The sequence below is a fragment of the Ammodytes marinus genome (genome assembly GCF_949987685.1).
Source record: "Ammodytes marinus genome assembly, chromosome: 2".
Taxonomy (NCBI): Eukaryota; Metazoa; Chordata; class Actinopteri; order Uranoscopiformes; family Ammodytidae; genus Ammodytes; species Ammodytes marinus.
In genome coordinates, this window is record NC_137231.1 from 13,678,558 (window position 1) to 13,697,485 (window position 18,928).

The window sequence follows — 18,928 nt, forward strand, 5'->3', positions numbered from 1 at the left end:
TCCCACACAGGACTGGAGTGTGAAGTGGCTTAGAAATCCACACTTTGAGGAGTCACATGTGGATACAAACGCAAATTATGGGCCTAAAGACAACACAGCTACTAGATCCCCGCTGGGTAGCCAAACAGAGGAGTGACCTACAGCATCATGAGGGGCAGCAGTTCAAGATGATTCACAGCAGAATATGAAACACAACTTTACATAATTACATTAACACATTAACACTTTTCCTGTTTGAACATAAACATCTGTATTTAATGCTGCATTTTAATCAAATTAACACATGGCAGAAGATAGGAAGAGACATGTCAATATTCTTTATAGCATATGCTTAACATTCAAGAAAGATTTTCTGTCTTTGTGTGTGTGTGTGTGTGTGTGTGTGTGTGTGTGTGTGTGTGTGTGTGTGTGTGTGTGTGTGTGTGTGAATAACAAATTATCCAAACATCAATTTTTTTCCACCTAAACCACAAATAAACAACTCTTTGATAAATTGATAACATTTTTGAAAGCGGTCTTCCCTGAACTCTGTTTATAAAGCCTTGTTCTTTGGCGATGCAGGTTGAAAGTGCTATGAAGCCATAGCTAACAGTGAGATGGTTCACAGTCTGATTGAAGCTTGAGGGGGGTGAGGGAATTAGTAGCAGCCTAGGGAACCATTTCTGCATTTTTCTTAACGTCGAAGACTTCTTTCGCTGCACCATGCTTGCAAACACAGCCATGCTCATGTTAAGCTTATTAGTCACCCTGGATGCGATCTTGCTAGCTGAGGCTTTCAACACTTTCTAGTTGTGGCTTTAAACACATACACCTACTCACTGCCATGAAAGCATGTCTGCAAATGCACATGCTAAAACACAGTAACTACCGCTAACAGGTACTCTGAACTACCATGCAGCCAGGTGCTGGGGTATGAGCCTCTAATCCAACCCCTGCTAAATGAGGCATGAGGGAAATATTTTTGTCATGTAGTTTGCCTGCTGAGAACCAGTGTTGGGAATAACGCCGTTCTCCGTTCTTTTTTCAGGAACGGGGTAATCTAACTAATTACTTTTTCCGTCGTTACAACGCCGTTATCGTTACTGAACGTTAAATGCGGTGCGTTACTATTGATTGAATAAACAGTGTAATCCGACCGCACCCCTGGCTCCATACTACACAAACTGCTAGTGAGGAGACCGTTGTGTTTTAAGTTGTGTTTTATTCAGTGTGGATGACATTATAACTGTCAGTTAGCGCCGTCACGTCAGTCAGCCGGAGCGCCTGTTTAGTGAAGTTTCTTTTTCTTTCTCTCTGCTGTGTGAGCGTGCACGTTGCAGCAGTAACCACCTATCAATCCACGGTTGAAACGTGCTTTCCCTGAGTTTCTTTGCATCGCCCTTGTGAGTAAGTGCATGGAGTTTCCCGATCTCTATAAATTATAATTTATGCACGTTATTAAACGGCCGCGATTCGCCAGCATGTCATCACGAGCCGAATATTGCTATTGTTCTTTTCCTGGGATCTGTATGCTGCTGTGCATGTTAAAGAAGGAAATAAACAGCGGATAAATCCTTACTCCTCCTCTCATCGTCTCATGCTTCCTAGTCTGACGTTTTTGGCCTTAAGTGGTGTTTTAGCCGACACCCCTGAAGTGAATCCAGTGATATAGCAGATCAGCACGGTACATTCAGCAGTTTCCTCTACTACTTTTGTTGAGAACAAAATACTTTGTTGACATATAGCAACTTTTTTCTTTTTACAGTATAGGCTAACGCAAATAGTTACTTTCCCTGGTAACTAGTTACTTCTATTATAAAGTAATTCAGTTACTAACTCAGTTACTTTTTGGAACAAATAGTGAGTAACTATAACTAATTACTTTTTTAAAGTAACGTTCCCAACACTGCTGAGAACACAACGTAGTCCATATCCATAATTAGTCTACTCAAGCATGTCACACACTGGATGCTTTGGTTATTTTACTGTATGTGCAACTGACCACAGCAAGCATACACCGGCATGACATGAGATTTCAAAGCTGTAAACACCTAAAGTTGATATTTAACATGTAATTTAAAAAAATAAAATACAATTTTTCTGGGTCACCATATTTTATTTTGGCAGGTGTTTAGTTTTAATGGAAACCAACAGTTATGTTTTTTATTTGCAATAAGAAGAGGGATAGATTGGGCTAAATCACGAGTATTGTTTATATTAATAGGACAATAGTTGGTACATCTAGTTTGACACTTGATGCCACACTTTTAAGGACTTGAACATGTATATATTTGCAATTACTTTAAATGAAACATATGAAAGGGTTACACTTCATGGAGAACCATCATGCAGCAAACACAAGTCTGAAAATGATGGGATACATGCTGCCATTAGGGAGCTTAGTTGTAAGCACTCTGACACCCATTCCTATTTGGCCATCGGAGCTGTTAAAGGTGTCAGGCCTGTTCACAGGCACTGTGTGTTTCACCAGCCAAGATGGCTTCCACATTTTTTGTGATTAATTATGGTTTCTGATGGTAGTACAGTGAGAAAGTGTAAATTATTCCCACATTTTCTTGTGCCCTCCATTCAGTCACTGTTGTGTAGGAAGATGCTATTGACGCCATTCATGGATGGCGACCAAAAGGCTTCTTCATGGGGTGGCAAACTCTAGTGCCTATTAAGGGGTGGAAGTGGTAGTGTGTGTGTGTGTGTGTGGTGGGGGGGGGGGGGGGGGGGGGTGCTTGGCATGTGGGCTGAACCTATCAATACTGCCAGTCATCAACAGGGCCAGATTTTCCAGTATGGAAGAGTCTTGTTTCAGTGGGCGACGCTGGGTGTTGGGAGACTGGGAGACTGGGAAAGAGGACTGCCCAGGGCTTGGAAGCTTGAAACAGAATATTTCAAACAGACAAGCACCGTCTGTGTTCCAGTGTCACCAGCCCACCCGTCTGACAATCAGGGCCATGTCATTGCACGGGCTCTGAGTAATGCAGGGAGCACTCTTATCACCTTAGAAGATGTGGCACCCTCAGACGTCAGAGCAGTCTGAGTCTTTTGCAGTAGAAATAGCAATGAATGATATCAAGCACAAGGTATGCAAGACAAAAATACAGTAAACATGCTCACCTAGAGGCAAACATTAGGGACACGAATAGCAGATCTTCGGGAAAACCACAATAACTGCGCTTTGATTTGAATCCTTTACAAAATCCATAATATGTCCTCAAAAACTCATACTGAGCATGCAGCACTTAAAATCCTTAGTCCTCCAGTTAGAACTGGTTGAAATAAAATAATTTGTCTGACAGATCATTTTGTGTATGTTGATATATTTAGCGCTGTCAGACAGGACATCACAGAGAATGACACTTATATCACAATGCACAAACTGTTATCAGAGGAGGTACAGGTTTATGGTTCAAGGGCTCGTCCATTCATAGAGAACAAGCTCAGCCTCTCTGCCTGACACACTGATAAAGACAGCACAAATAAGACAGCTCCACGGCTCCATTTTTGCCTCTCCCCAAAGGAATAATATATCACCCATCTGAATGTGGCACGCATTGAATCATTTCCAGCGCTGATGATTCATTTGAATAAATCAGCCTTTTTTATTTTGCCAACTTGAACTGATAATGAAATAAGGAAAACTGAAGTAAAAATATTAGATATGAGGAAGGACAGGTGTTGGAGCGTTCTATAGGATGGGTAATCCTTATCCCCTTTCAAGCAACAATTAATGACTACAGAAATAATCTTCGCATATATGTTGTTGCAATTCCTTTTTGATTGTCAACCATAACCTGCCTAACTCACATTAACCAAATCCAGAGGGATATGTCGCTGCAGGCAGATAGGATCTTATCCTGGATTTGCATAGATAAATGCACAGCAATAATTCAAGAAGAACACAGGACAGACGTAGTTTTGACCGGAGATATATTCTTGATCTGACCACACACTATCGACAAGACCTGCTCCCAGGAGCTTTATTTTAAAATACAGTTGATCCATTTAAAGAGGTCCACGTGTTATCTGCATTAACACTTAAAACACCAAAGATATTTTAAGGTAAAACAAATTAAATATGGAGGCTTCCTAAACAAAAACTTTCAATGTCTTCCACAAAAAGCTATGGATGCACAGGATCAGCCTATCGGCAAAAATGAAAAATCAGCAGCTTGTGCAGTGAAAGGGTTATATCCGCATTCAAGCTAAGAGACATACTCTAACATACACAGACACAAATCCTGTTGAGCTGAGCCGAGCAGAGATACCCTACCAGCCCTCCAAGGCACAATTAGGATTTCACGGGGGGAAGAAATCTACATTCCTGCACACATGAAAAAAGTCCTTTTCTCACTCCCCACAACAATATCAACTTTTTACTCAAGGAAAAACCTGAAGCACCATTCGATAGGATTTGGACAAAGAAATAAAAAAACAAAGCCAGAAAAAAAATCTAAATTTAAGCTGCAGTTGTTAAAGAAGAAATATTATGGTTGAGGAAAATCCAGTCCTAAGCCTCCCAGTTCCAATCAATTTCTCCTATTCTCTGTGATATGAAGAGAAGCAGCCTCTCATAGTTTGTTTTGAAGTGCTCGTCTGTGTGGAGCTGCGGTACATTCGACAGTGTTTTGTATTGACAGCCTCAGTGTATGATTTTAACACCTGTCAGACATTCAGCCCAAGTACTTGAGATCGAGTACCAGCCAGTTTGAATAAGGGATGTGATCGAGCAAAACATCACCTTTCCTTTCATGCATTAATGAGTGGACACTTTTACAAAAACACATCATAGTTAAATAGTTATGGACATATGGTATATAAAGGGCAGTGTTACCTACATATGTTCTTTGCAAGGTATCACTGTGGTTCATCCACACCCTTTTAAGCATGTTTTTACTAGATATAGAAATACAATAATATAGGTACTGAGTCATTTTTTTAAATATTGATGTTTTGTTGCAGAGAATTACTTTTCAAGACTGTTAAGTAAGACCGTAGTGGACTAATGTATGCTTCTTATAAAGATGCAAAAAATACTTACATGAATGCATTATGTTCCTAGAGAAAAACAAACCAAAGCAACACACATTGCACTGTGAAGATGAATTTGAATTTTCCCAAAACAGAACCAATAGTCTTTTGGTCCAACATAAGAACTAAAAAGTGGTACACTGCTTTTGCTTTTCATAATGATTGCTGTCTCAATGCATAGCAGTCCTTCTCCATTTATCACAATAACACATTTATCCATTATACAAACCAAATAAAAATGTATTTCTAGTCATTTTCAAGATTTTTTAAATGCCATCATATTTCAAGCAACAAACTCTTATCCAAAAAAAATAATACACTGTGCTTATATCACGGCCACATTTGATCTGGCATTTGATATCACGTCTGATTTAACTTTGACAGACGTTAAGCTAAATACCACAAAGACAATAAATGGACTCAGGCTTCATCTACAATGAATGTCTCCAAGTTTAAACTTACAGTTCTACTGATGCAGTCTGGCAAAATGAATGCCCTAAAGCACATCCATAGAGCATTATGCCAAATAAGGACATTAGCAGCACTTGTGTTTGACCAAGACCTTTCAGCTGCCCGGCCTGTGAAGTGGTGTTTTAAGGAAAAACACATTGTAACCGTCACTACTGATTCTCAGATTGATGTCGTGTCTGAGGAAAAGGTTAAGCACATCGTCTTTCTCAAAATGCCCAGATCTGCAGTCAGGCATAAAGTTGGCATCCAGATAAATCATGCCATCACTGTGCCTCAGTTTTCCCATTATCCATACCTCTTATGACATTCACAGAAAGAAACAAAGCATCCTGCCAACACCTACTCTTTGAGAGAGCTCTTTCAGCTCAAAAGCTGAGAGCTCCAAACCTCCACACCACAGTGTGGGCAGTTCTGGCAGAGCCATGTTCCTAAGAACACTGACTGTGTGCAACAGTTGGACTAATAGCAGAACAAACCAAAAACATTTAAATGGACACACAGTAGGGACAGCCACAGCTCCGTAGCTGAAAAGCTGGTTGACTTCTGCCCACCTCTCTTATTCAAGAGCGGAAATATGTCCACAATGCCTCTCAGGTCTTAGTGCCATGAGGGGCGGTGCACAGCTTCAGCCACTCCAGGGTAAAGCAAATCACTTTAATATGTTAAGAAGATTAAGCTGGATAAATGTCTAGATACATTTTATGAAAAGCCACGTAAATCTGTAGTGTTTTTATTTGGGGAGGGGCGGAATGTGAGTCAGTTGAGACGATCAACACAAACCCACCAAAAGGCAACGGGATTGGCTAGGGAAAATTGGGTTTATTTGAGATTTTGCATTTTAAGCTTCTTGAATCTAAGACCATCCCACCTCTTTCTTATTATTTTTTAACACCAACCTTTGGGACAACAAAACCATAGGAATAAAACGCTGGTCACATGTGCCACTGCTCTCAGCTTAGACACAAGACTCAAACACAAAGAAGATAAATCTATAAAAGTTGAACATGTCTAAAGTGAAGTACTTTCAGGATGGTGGTATTTTTCAGGTAAATAACAAAAATCTAATTGATTAATTGAAGCAAGGAATATTCAAAATACAAAATGGATGGCTGACTTTCTTTTTCTATTTTAAGAATTAGCAATCTGAGGGTGTCCGCCTGTCAGCTCACTGTGCTAGAAATTCAGTGTGAAAATGAAAGGGAGAAATGGAACAAATAATGTAAAGGGATTAACAAATCATTTGCATAGCATTTTCTCTGCTTCCAAACTACAGGATCAGGAAAATTACAAGGAATGTGGTTTTATCATGCCCTGCTCCCAGATCAATCAAAGCATCAATGGACCTGATTGCTGCTACCATTAGTGACAGCCTTTATAATGTCAAAAGCAAAATTAATAACTGGCAATATATCTTACATTTATATTTCCTTAACTGGTGAAACAGATTGACAAGGCAACTTAACGAGTTGGGAGAAACAGGGAACATCAGATGAAATACATTCTCTACAAGGCAAAAACTTAAATAGAGTGCATCTTTGAAAAGATACTTTACTTTCACTGTGCCAGACGTGTATTAACCTGTTTTTTCTTAACACTCTCTCTCAGTCTCTCCATCCAGAGTTAAGACAATAAGACCACAAGGGAGATGAAGGGGATGGCATTATGGAGAGTTAAGCATTGTGAGCAGCCCTGAAGCTGTTCCTAAAGAAGGTGATTCAGAGGATTGGGACAAGACTGTAACTAAACCCTGTGCCGGACCACAAATGAGAAGCACAAAACATTTTGGACAAAATGCCACTAAGCCAAGCATCTGGGTCTTAAGTAAACTTCACGTGATCACTTTTAACTTTTTGATTACTTAGTTCTAAGAGGAAAGAGGCTGTCAGAAGAAGAATATGTCAATCACCCCAGTTTCAAACAAGCACCACAATAATAGGGTTCGTCAACTACAACTAAGTATCTAAATGAAAATTGAAATGTTGCCCTAATCTGCCCTAAACCTCCTCACAAATTAAGAAGCTTATTAAAATAAAAAGTACCGGAGAGGCACAGCCCGCAGACCTTTTGAGATCTTAGAACACACAAGATAAGACTAAATGAGAACTGTACAGAGCAGCTCAATATTTTTTTCAAGGTGATATTTTTGGGATCATGATGCTGCAGATGTCTCCAGGCTGGACTGATCACATTAATGAAATGTACAAGTTTCTTTCTGCACTGAGCTGCGACCGAGTCGACTCCGGCTCTTACAATGATTCCCCGGTAAATGTTAGGTTTCTGAGGCTCATATAAATAGAAATTTAATCTTGTATGTTTGTCTAAGTATCCGTAGCAGCACATGCACTTCCCATGCAGATTATGAATCTCTGTTTGAACAGATTTTGCCGTCAATGTATATGAACTGTCAAGATAGAAATTCTGTGTGAATACTGAATAATAATCAGGAGGCACAGTATTTTTTATGATAGACCTGCTGCTTCTCTTAGTCTTTTGCTATTGCTTCTGTGACAAATCATGATGGCAAATTTGGATCAATTTGGAAATTAATGTATTACATCTTATAATTGTCCTGTGTGTAATTTCCAAACTACTAACATGTGGAAATTCACTTAAAAGTTGACCTCTCTTTCAATTCTAAACAAGTTCCTATGCATCAAAGCAGAGTCTAAACACACCAGGGTCGGTTGATTCGGCTTTACCCGTTGAACCACAGCCTTTCAGCTGAGCTTTTGTCAAACGATGAAAATCTATAATTTTCTCCAATACCGCTGCTTGCATATAAACCTGACCATTGTCATCTGTAAGAGCATCTCAGAGCTTCCTTAATCTGTTCTTATCCTCCCATTGATAATACAATACATTTTTCTGGTAATTGAAAGCATATTTTACACACAGCCACAGAGTAAAAGTATTGCTGCCTACGCTCTTAGACCAAATGTAAGGTGAAGGAATACCATGTTAAGGCAACAACAGGAAACAAAAGGGAAGCGTCAAAATACCAAATCGACTGACAGCATACAAGTGAATGCATGGGTGAGTGGAGGGAAGAAGAAAATGGGAAAAAATTATAAAAACATTGGTTATGAGGTATAGATGTGTCAGGTGCAATCTCATTTAGGCATAAGAGACATTTGCACATTTGTCTCTTTATCCTTTTGACCTCAGTGCCGCCAACTGAGGGAAAAATGGAAACCCTGCGCTGCGCCACAGCCTACATACTGAAAGTACTACTGCTTGCACCTACATAGGTCTACATGCCACAGACATGCTTCACAAGGTACAAGTTATTCTTCTTCTGTATGGAAAGGTGGCTTAGGAGGTTTATTGCCTCTCTTCATTCTACTGAATATGCATAATCAATCCAGTGCTCCTGCTAGCAGAAGGTTGTAATTCTTTCCTCTCCAGGAGCCTGCGTGAATCATACATGCTGTGCAGTAATGGGCAATGGCTGAATGGAGCGGGACACGGGTCAGCTTAACAGGGTGTTATAATGACAAAGGGGAACATTAGCTAAGGAAATAAACTCCCTGAATCTTGGCCAAACACGCCGATTTAATCCGGCAGAGCCAAAAACACCCACTTGATGACACTGAATATGCAATTAGATGGCTATTACAGAACATGTTTCACTTGTTGACCCTTGCTGTCATGTGAAGGCTCAAGAAAGTGCCTTGTCTCTTCATCTAAATATACATACTTGACTATCCACTGAATAAAGGCCGTTGCCTACTGAACATAAAATCCCTATCTGTGCGCTCTGTCATCCCCAACCTATCAGGAATCCTGCATGGGTGGACATGTAGGCCTTCCTAGTAATGACAGGGTCTGCTAAAGAGGAACCCCACCCTCGCCTTCTCCAGCATGCCAACACAGGGGCGAGTGGGCAGCGCTGAGACGGCAGCCTGCCGTGGGCACTGCCAGGCTTAAAGCTGCCCTGTCGTCATCAGAGGCTTGCAGAAAAGAACGCTGAGATTCACCAAAAAAAAGAGGAGGGGGATCGTTGCATTTAAATCCTCTCTCAACGCCCCCACATGTTTTAGCAAAGCATAAAAATCATTCACAGAGAGAGAGAAAGCGAAAAAGAAAAAGATATAGGGAAATAGAGAGGAAACAGCTATTAGCAGCAGTAAGCAAGCTCAAGAGATCATAGTGAGGCAGCTCTAATCGCAGTAATGGTTTAAACCCTCATTCCATCCACCAGATGCAAGAATTGTCTACCCAAAAACAAGGCTTTGAAATCCCCCATGTCTAAGAATGTGCCCTGTGGCTATGGTCCTTACTGAAAAAGAAAAAGAAAAAACAACAACTCTAAAACTGTCTCCACTCTTGGAATGACTATGAGGTAAAGATACCTCCTGTGGCCTGTGTTGTTTACAACGGCTATATCAAAATATGAGCATGCTTGTATAGACTCATAATCATCAACACATAGTAGAAATCAATCATGAGAATGCTCTAATGGATGCACATTAGACCCAACTCCAAATGTATGCATTAGTGATAGATATGAATCTCAACAATGGTAGAGCCAAGTTACACTGCACTATTATTTAAACAATGTCTTGCAAATAATATGTTTTGCAAGTAGGAATTTGTTCAAACTACAATATTTGTAATCTGTTTGCAAACTACATTAAAATCAGAAGGAAACATGGTTTAAGAAGGTGTTTACTCACTTAAAAATTGGTTGTGCCAGAAGCTCAAGTTGCCATGTGGCCAAATACAGAGCTTTATAATCCTCTTCAGTGTAGAGGTCTTTGGTTATTTTTAAGGTCTTCTTAATTTACACTTTTTATTGTATTATTTTATGCAGGCAAGGGATCATGTGACAGGTTTTTATGTCATTGGCAAAGTTTGCTGGTTTTCCAAACAGCATCTATCAACATGAAAAACCCATGTATGTCCTCCTTTCTGTGAAAAAAATAAATAGAACCTTAAAAGCATTTACAGTAGACATTTATGTTAAACTTAGACACTAAGAATCTAGATTTCAGACAGCACACAGTGCCACACATCTTTTGACATTAACTAACTACTACCAGCAGTCCACAATTAATCTGCATTTGTATAAAATAATAACTAGCAACAGTAATGTTGTTGCATTCTTACATTTAAAAATATATTTTGCACATTTTACCAAAAGTTACATTTGATGATGACCAGTGCTGAGCATTATTTTGACCTCTGAGACACAAATGATGACAACACAATAATGTGATCTTAGCAGTTGGTTTTCTAAGTAAATATATTTATCCTGTGAATATTGAAGTTGGTTCATATTAGAGCTTTGACTGCACATTTCTATAAGTGCCCACAGACACTTTTTACAGCAAATAAAAGCAGCGTTCCTTATCTAAGTATTACTCCCAGAGGTCAAATATGTGTGATCCTTATTATCTGGCTGTAGACATTCCTACAATATGTCAAATATGACAATTTTTTTTATAGTTTACACGAAGAGGCTACTTTTGAATGAACTTATTAAAGGGTCTTCTGTCTTTCATTTGGATCGCTGTAACAATTATTCTTGATTACACTGAAGTCCATGGATACTATTTGTTCAAAATAAGAAACTGTATCAGGACGTGAAACAAGAGCAAAAAGTAAGTTTTTCCAAAGAGTCCAGTAATTAATTACTTTAATTTCCACAAAGACAATTGTCTAGATAAGATGTAGTTCTCATCTTAACACATGATAGTGATCAGTTACATACCTGCTGTTGTTATTTGTACAGTTCAGAGGTTAATTTAATAACAAAACTAAGTCCCCCCTTTTAAGACTTATGGCAACTTTCAGATATCTGTACTTTGAACTTTTTACAGTAATTTCTAATCATATTTCATTCATGTAAATTGTTTCTCTGAAGTTTGAACACAGAAATCTGCAGGTGTTGTGGCCCTTTGCCTTTGTTTTGCGGTTATGAGCACCTATTTAGAGGTGGGTTTATGGGACTGCTACCCATTGCGCTCCATAACAATTACTCAGCAGGCACATATCCCGTCCCAGTAATGAAGTGGGAGTTGCAGTGGGTGGATTTGAGCATGAGCGGCCACTATTCTGTATTCCTACTACCGAGTACAAGGGCTGAGTGGCAGAGAATAGCAGCAGCGCTCGAAACATGGCGCGGTGACAGGAAGCGTGGTGGACCAGCAGACCAACCACAGAACTAAAGATCTGCTCCTTCAATAGTGCGTGTTTACTTTAATGTCAGGAGAAATGGAGAATTACATTTCAAAGCACAGTAAATAAAGTTTGTATTGATTTAATCCAACACGTAATCTGTTTTGCTGTCTGACACTGATTCTGGCAATAAAAGAGAATCATGTAAGACAGCATTACAGATAATACGGCCATAGATCAAATGGAGTTTGGGCAGGGGAAGGGCAATAGATCATGTTCAAGCAAGACTGCTTAGCTCTGGAATTCATAAACTACCTCCTAAATCGAGGTGGCTTTCAATTTAAAGATATAGGATTTGGTGTGCGCTTGATGTAATTTCATTGTCAACTTCAGCATGAGTTCTGTGGAGAGGGAGCCGTAGCCTTCTCAATTTGTCACTCAATAATAAAACAATACACACATAAATAAATGAATACAACATAGAGCATGGGAACGACTCTCTGTGATCATTGCATATCTAGCATGACCAGTGGAAGTATTTTTAGAGGAACATACTAAACGCCATTGAAGCCACACTCCATGTAATGTCGACCCATGTTCCAAACTTGTTTTTCTTTTTCAGTTTATGTGGTACAGAAGTTATTTAGAGGCTGCTATTCAATGTCATACTCTTTCTGAAAAGCATTTCCTTTGTTTATCTTCAGTACTGCATTTTTTCCAGCTTTTAAATCATATTTAACACAAATAATGCATGAATCTAATAATATTGTAACCTAACACTCAAACTTCAAACTCTAGTTTTATGCGTTACTTTCAATTACAGCCAAATGCTTTACAATTAGTGATAGTAGTTTAGTCTTATGGGCATGGTTTGTGTTTTTTACAAAATATGAGCAATTTTTTTCAATATACATGAGTTCACACTAAATGATACTGGTTGACACACTGGTCCTCCAAAGCATGCATAGCATTTTTGTGCTGCCTTCCGAAATGTAATTAAATAAGTGTAATGACATCTAACTGAAGATGTAGATTTCTTTTTTTGTAGCTTTAATAGCTTGAAAGAGAGGCTAGAACATTTATCAAAATCAGGAACTGCATTAAGAAGATCAATGACAGTATTATGCCCTCTACTATATATCATATCATACATTCTGAATAGTATAAACTGTAGATAGGATATTGCATTTAACACAATTGTTCACCGAGGTGCTTACAAATAAGATGTGCTAGCACCACCGTCTGGTGACAAAGATTACTACATTGTCAAAATACCAGTGATCTTTACAGGTAATGTAGTCAATAGTAGAAAGTGGCAAGAAAGCGCAAAGCTGGAGTACAGACTGACATTTGACAAGTTACTGAAACATTATTTCATGAATACACTTTTTCAAAAACGGTGTGACCCTTTTGTTGCTTGTGATAATAACTCAAAGCCACTTGTTCAGTTGTGGTAGAGATGCAGCATGTCTTATCTATGACTGCACTCTAGTGTTAAAAATAAACACATGCATGTTTGCTAAATAACACTGACTACACAATGACAACATTTTACACACCTTATGTCAAAAGTGTCTCAAAAACAAACACAATGCAGACCTATGCGCCTGAAGCATGAGGAATATTTAATTTTTCATTTAATTTAACATTTATTTATACTTAAAAGATCATTGAGGGGTGACCCTCATTTACAATGACGTGGAATCAAACAAATGCATAGCAAAAACAACAACACAAACACATATGTGTTTGTAATATGCTTGTACAATAGCCTTTGTATGCTAGTATTTTCAGTATGCTTTTCGTTAATAAGAGCTAAGAGGGTGATTCTATGTAACATAAAGAAAGAATAAGTAAAATATTTGTGATCTGAGACAGTTCAGTCATGTATATGTTTCATGAGAAATAGATAGTAGATAATATTCTCTAATATATTTGTTAATCAAAAGTAAGGAATTTAAAGTCACTGCACACAAGTGAATGCATCCTACTATAACTATAAATTTAATTTGAAATGCCCCATAAAATCATAACAACACAGACAAACACAAACACACACACCTCTTACCTTGTGTGCTGCAGATAAGTAAATCTGTGGGGCTTTCCAAACCGTGCTGACCTTTTCTCTGAGTTTCTCTTGAATTACGAGGCATTTGTCAATGTTCAGTTCTGGATAGATCACTTTCAGTCCCCCACTTTATTTAGAGAGACAAAAATGGAAACTTATTCTACACAATTTTATATAACATTCTGTGAGGACAAAGTGAACCGGTGTGATAAACAAAGCTTTGAGCAAAACGTGCTTAAGTAACATTGATTAAGCAAATCAGGCTTCATTTCAGATTCCTAAATGTGGATTTCGTGTGTGTTTTACTTTTCCATAGAACTGTGAACACAGCTGTGTAAGTGCTACATTATGGACTAGGCTACTTACTGAAAGAAAGAAGAATCCAGAGAGCTCAGGGTGTCCATTTTTGCTTCTATATGGTAAAACCCCCCAATACAAGCAAAATACACCAGAAATGTTGCCAGCAGATCCTGCAGAACAGCATTGATAGTCATGGAGAAAAAAAAAGACAAATACATTATGTTCAGGAAATGTAGGACACCGAAAACAATCATTTCTCGTCTAATCCATCTGAATGTTGAAACTAGTTTTAGATGCCAGACACAAACGATGACAAAAAATTATAAAAACAAAATGAGCAGGAAACCTTACTATGTCAGACGTTGAAAGCAGAAAGTATTATGCATATTTTCTTGAGAAAAAAATAAATACTCAAAACGTCTCTATGAATGATGCTGTATGATCTATTTCACCTGCTGAGCTGTCATGTCCACCTGACCCGTCACCCGCCTACACCTGTGGACTGGTCTGACACATCATCAGCACCACACCGCACAGGATAAGAATCCCATTTATTATTTTTTTTTTTTTGTATTTCTTGTCTGTCTGTGTGAGGGAGGGGGTGGGGGGTTGGGGTTGTGTGTAATGTATTGTAGGGGAGAACGGGGTAATATGTCACAAGGGTTGGTTGTCACAATCATTATATCTCGGAACCAGAAGGCGCTGTCTGTGAAATTTTGGTATGTAAATATCCAGAATTGGGATCAGAGGTCACCTACATAGTCTTCTTTGGAGTTAGACTGCTGAATTTGAGGTAAGAGGACTGTTTGTGTTTTTCATGTCAAATTGAAAATATTTAGCTCCTCAGTATTTTTCTTCTAGGCTTTAACACAATGGGATTATGACAAAACACTTGTTACCCATAAAAAGTGTGAAGGGTAAACTATAGTTTAGATTGTGGTTAGCAAGCTAATTAGTTGTCAGATGGTTGTTGGCCTTGATGCTAGCAAGAAATTCAAGATGGGGTTGGTCGTCACATTTTTTGGGGGGTTGGTTGTCACATGTTATCCAAAGGCTACAGCCAGAAAATGAACCCAATAACGAAAGAAATTGTCAAGCTGTATCTTCACTGACACCCCAGAGAAGGAGAGAATAGAGCAGGAAAAGGCAGCTAGCATTCAAAATCAAAACAACCCAGTGCATCTCAAACTAGACCAGCTGCCAAGGCTATATTAAGTTATGTAGGCCTATTTTTCAACTTGACAATGCAATTAAACTTTCAAATTTAGTTCTGCTTTCTTGCCTTCTTTTTAAGATTATTCCCATTAAGATAACATTGTGACAAACATTCCCATAGTGTGTGACAACCGACCCCTTGATGGGGTTGGTTGTCACAATGTGTAAGGGTGTCTTTGATTATTAATTTCTTCTTTATTACAATAAGATAGAAAAAGTGAGGGGTACACATTTCAAGCCAAAACCTTAAGCTTCAATTTAATGTAGGAATGACTATTGAAAGATGTTTAGGTGATTAGCAATTCTCACTAGAGTAAAAAGTGTGCCTACACCCCGTTGTCCCCTATGTGTCTACTTACTTTGTCTTTTTTGTCGGTATAAAAAAAAATGAAAAACCCATTAAAATATAAGTTTAAAAAAAAAGAATCCCATTTACCCCAAAACATTGGTTTTCATTCTTGGTATTTCTTGTCACAGTTAAAGACACTGGGAATTACAATATTAAAGTGTGTCACACGCATCCATTTAGCTACAGTTGGAGGGACACGCGGCACAAGAAATGTAGGCCTATTAGGTACTGCCAATGCGTTATAGGCACTCTCGGTGTCAAACTTATTTATTTCTAGCCAACAACAAACGTATTTAGAACATTAGGCCTACATTTGAATGACAATTAAAAAAGGGAAGTAATTTCATAAGTAACATAGTCACATTAGCTAAAATTAAAATTAGCCTTCACTTGTTTTAGCTTGTTTATATTTGCAGACACTGTCACACTTTAAACGTCGACACGTAGGCCTACGGTGCCGTTTAGGCTACTAAGTGTCCGTTTAGACAAAGAATATAATAAATATCGTCGCATATAAACTGCAGTCTTCGTAAGTTATGTAGGCTACGTTCAATTGTATTGAACATTACCATCTCTTAGAAGTTGTCCACTTCTGTTTTGCTGCAGGTACTTTCTTCTGGTTCAGGGAGGACGCAGTTGCTGCTGCCTCCTCTGTGCGTGCACGAGCCATGGACGTTTTGTAAAGGCACGACCCCATGAGGAGGCTGCAGACGTTACACATGACAACTAAATGGCTTAAAAAAATATAGACCTTGCTCCTTTTTTAATTTATTTTTTAATTAGTAAATATTATTTACACATTTTCAAGAACACATGCTACAGAATTTCAAATGTACACCTCCCAAACAATAAAAACAGCTCTCGAGAACAAAAAAACCTGATGACTAGGGAAAATGTCATCTAGGCTTTAAACACTGAGAAAACATTCAAGTTTTGTTATTCTTTTTACATTTTTTTTTTATTTAATTTAATTTTCAACTGTTTTTGAACAAGGCATCTTAAACTATGCAGTAGTGATTGTGCAGCATATTCAATATTTTCCTGGTGCTGCTAAAGCTCCCTTTGGTTTGTGCTTTTCTGCAGCCATGATATTAGCACCCACACATATGTAAAAGGGCCCCACGTCCTTGTAATTTATGATCTAATCTTTTTTTCAACCTGATTTTGTCTAAATATCGATGGATGCTGCTTTACTTTTGAATGCATTTTTTTAATGGAACCTGGTGCTACAAAGCAGTGCAAGTTTGTAGTTTCAAAGTCAGACATGTCAGTATGCATATTACACAAAGAGTTCTTTCTTAAACTATGCCAAGTCTGAAATGCATCGCACAATTTATATTTACACGTTTGAGTTACAATCTAAACTCAGATGGACAGCCACTAAGCATGTTTTAATATATGCAGACCCCAAAATCGGAGCTCATTAGCGTAAAGCAACTTTAAAGTAATAAAACACATTTTGAAATCCCTGCATTAATTTCATGGTTAATGTCACTAATTGATGGTGTATCATTATGTTGGTCTAGTGTGGTCAGAGTATTTAATTAGTTATGTTTACCGCTTTAAAAGGGCATATAGCCTAAACCCTATGCAGTGTTCAAACAGAAGCTCACTCATCGAACAACCCAAATCATACATCAATTGCTTTACATCCTAATTATGGTAGATGTACATGTACAAATACACACACAACCTAGAGAGCACCATGGCAACTGAGCATACAGAAAACAAACTGGTAACCACAGTAACAATACTTTACATTCAATACCATAGACACTGTACATTAAGGCATGAGGTGTTGTTTTGATGCTTAATGTCAGCAGAAGATTAATTGAGAAATGCAATTCACTGAGAAATGAAATGCATGTCTATGAAATGTTTCAATAACACCATCAAGGCAGATTATAACAATATAGACCCTCCTGCTGTTAAACTATTTAAATAAACTGGTTATTATTATTTGTAAGTCAGTTATTCCTTTATCAGAATTTGGATTAAGCTTGCTCTAAAAGAGTATAGTAATCCTGGAGACTCATCCCTCTGACTGAAATCACACCAAGTGTTCCAACAGATTTGATCAGATTTAATAAGATATTCAAAATAACATCTTATGTTGACTTCATAATTGACTAAAGTTAATGTAATTGAGAATAATATTAAGCTACTGCTGGAAGCACCAGCACCACCACTTATCTATTATCTAACACTTTAATTGACAATGAATAAACTTGTTTTGGTCATGCATTTTAGGTATTAGGTCAGGAGTTAATATAAGCAAGAAACTGGTTTTGTCAATGTTTAATTCATACCACTTAATAATTTTAAGTTCATTCTCGTGCTCTAAATATCTGACTCGTCAAAAAACTGAAATCTAACAGCAAATCATATGCAGGATTAAAGAAAGCATTTAAACTTTAACCTATGCTGGAAAAGCAGAATTGACTTTTTTGTTGGGAATACCCTAAATCTTTATAGTGTCATTTATACAAACATGTGTCTACTTTAATGTGCACCAAAATCCTATTTTTAGTTACGTTAATTAGTCAACTGTTCATTTGATCTGCCTGTAATTTGCATGGATACTACAGTATATAATAGATGCAACTTGAGGTCGGCACAATGAGTATTCAGTTATTTTCAACAACAGTTTGTAGCTGCACAGTAACTACTGTAAATGCAAGTTGGGATAAGTCAAGTCTATATTCAGTATATGTATTACTCAGTAATACTGTATGAATCTGCTCACTGCCTGCAGTGCATACCATTAAGTAACTGCACATTAGAGAGATGCAAGTTACAAGTTGCAGTTCATTTGATATTTTGTACAATTTATAATACTACCCATCTTCTTCTTCAGAGCACCATGCTTTCAAGTCCATCCTACAATCATGTACAACAGTAGATGACAATCTTGAACATATACTGTGAGGTGTCCAAAAAACAACCATGAAAAATGATTTGATCTGAACCTGTGCACAATTTTTTTTAAACATTTTTACAACCTTGTACTCCCCCAAGTTCCTTTTTTTGTGACAGTAGTCTTAAGTGTGGTTCACTAGGATGCTGCTACTGGAGGTTCCTGTGTGTGTCTCTGTGATGGAGAATCCAGAAAGTACTTGAGGTGCGCAGAATAGAATGGATTACTTCTCCCAGGCATGAGGAAGCATCCTGCATGTACAAGTCTCACACAGCCAACTGCAGACAGTCAGGGGGCATCCGGTGATTAAATAGAAGGTAAATCTTTAAAGGCCAAATCACCACCAGTGACAGATATGTCAAACAAACTGTCACAGAGGGATGGCGATGTACATGTGGTTAATTTAGCTCTAGAAATGCTGCTATTGGCTTTGAGATGCATCTTGTGTTGCTTCTCAAGATGACAG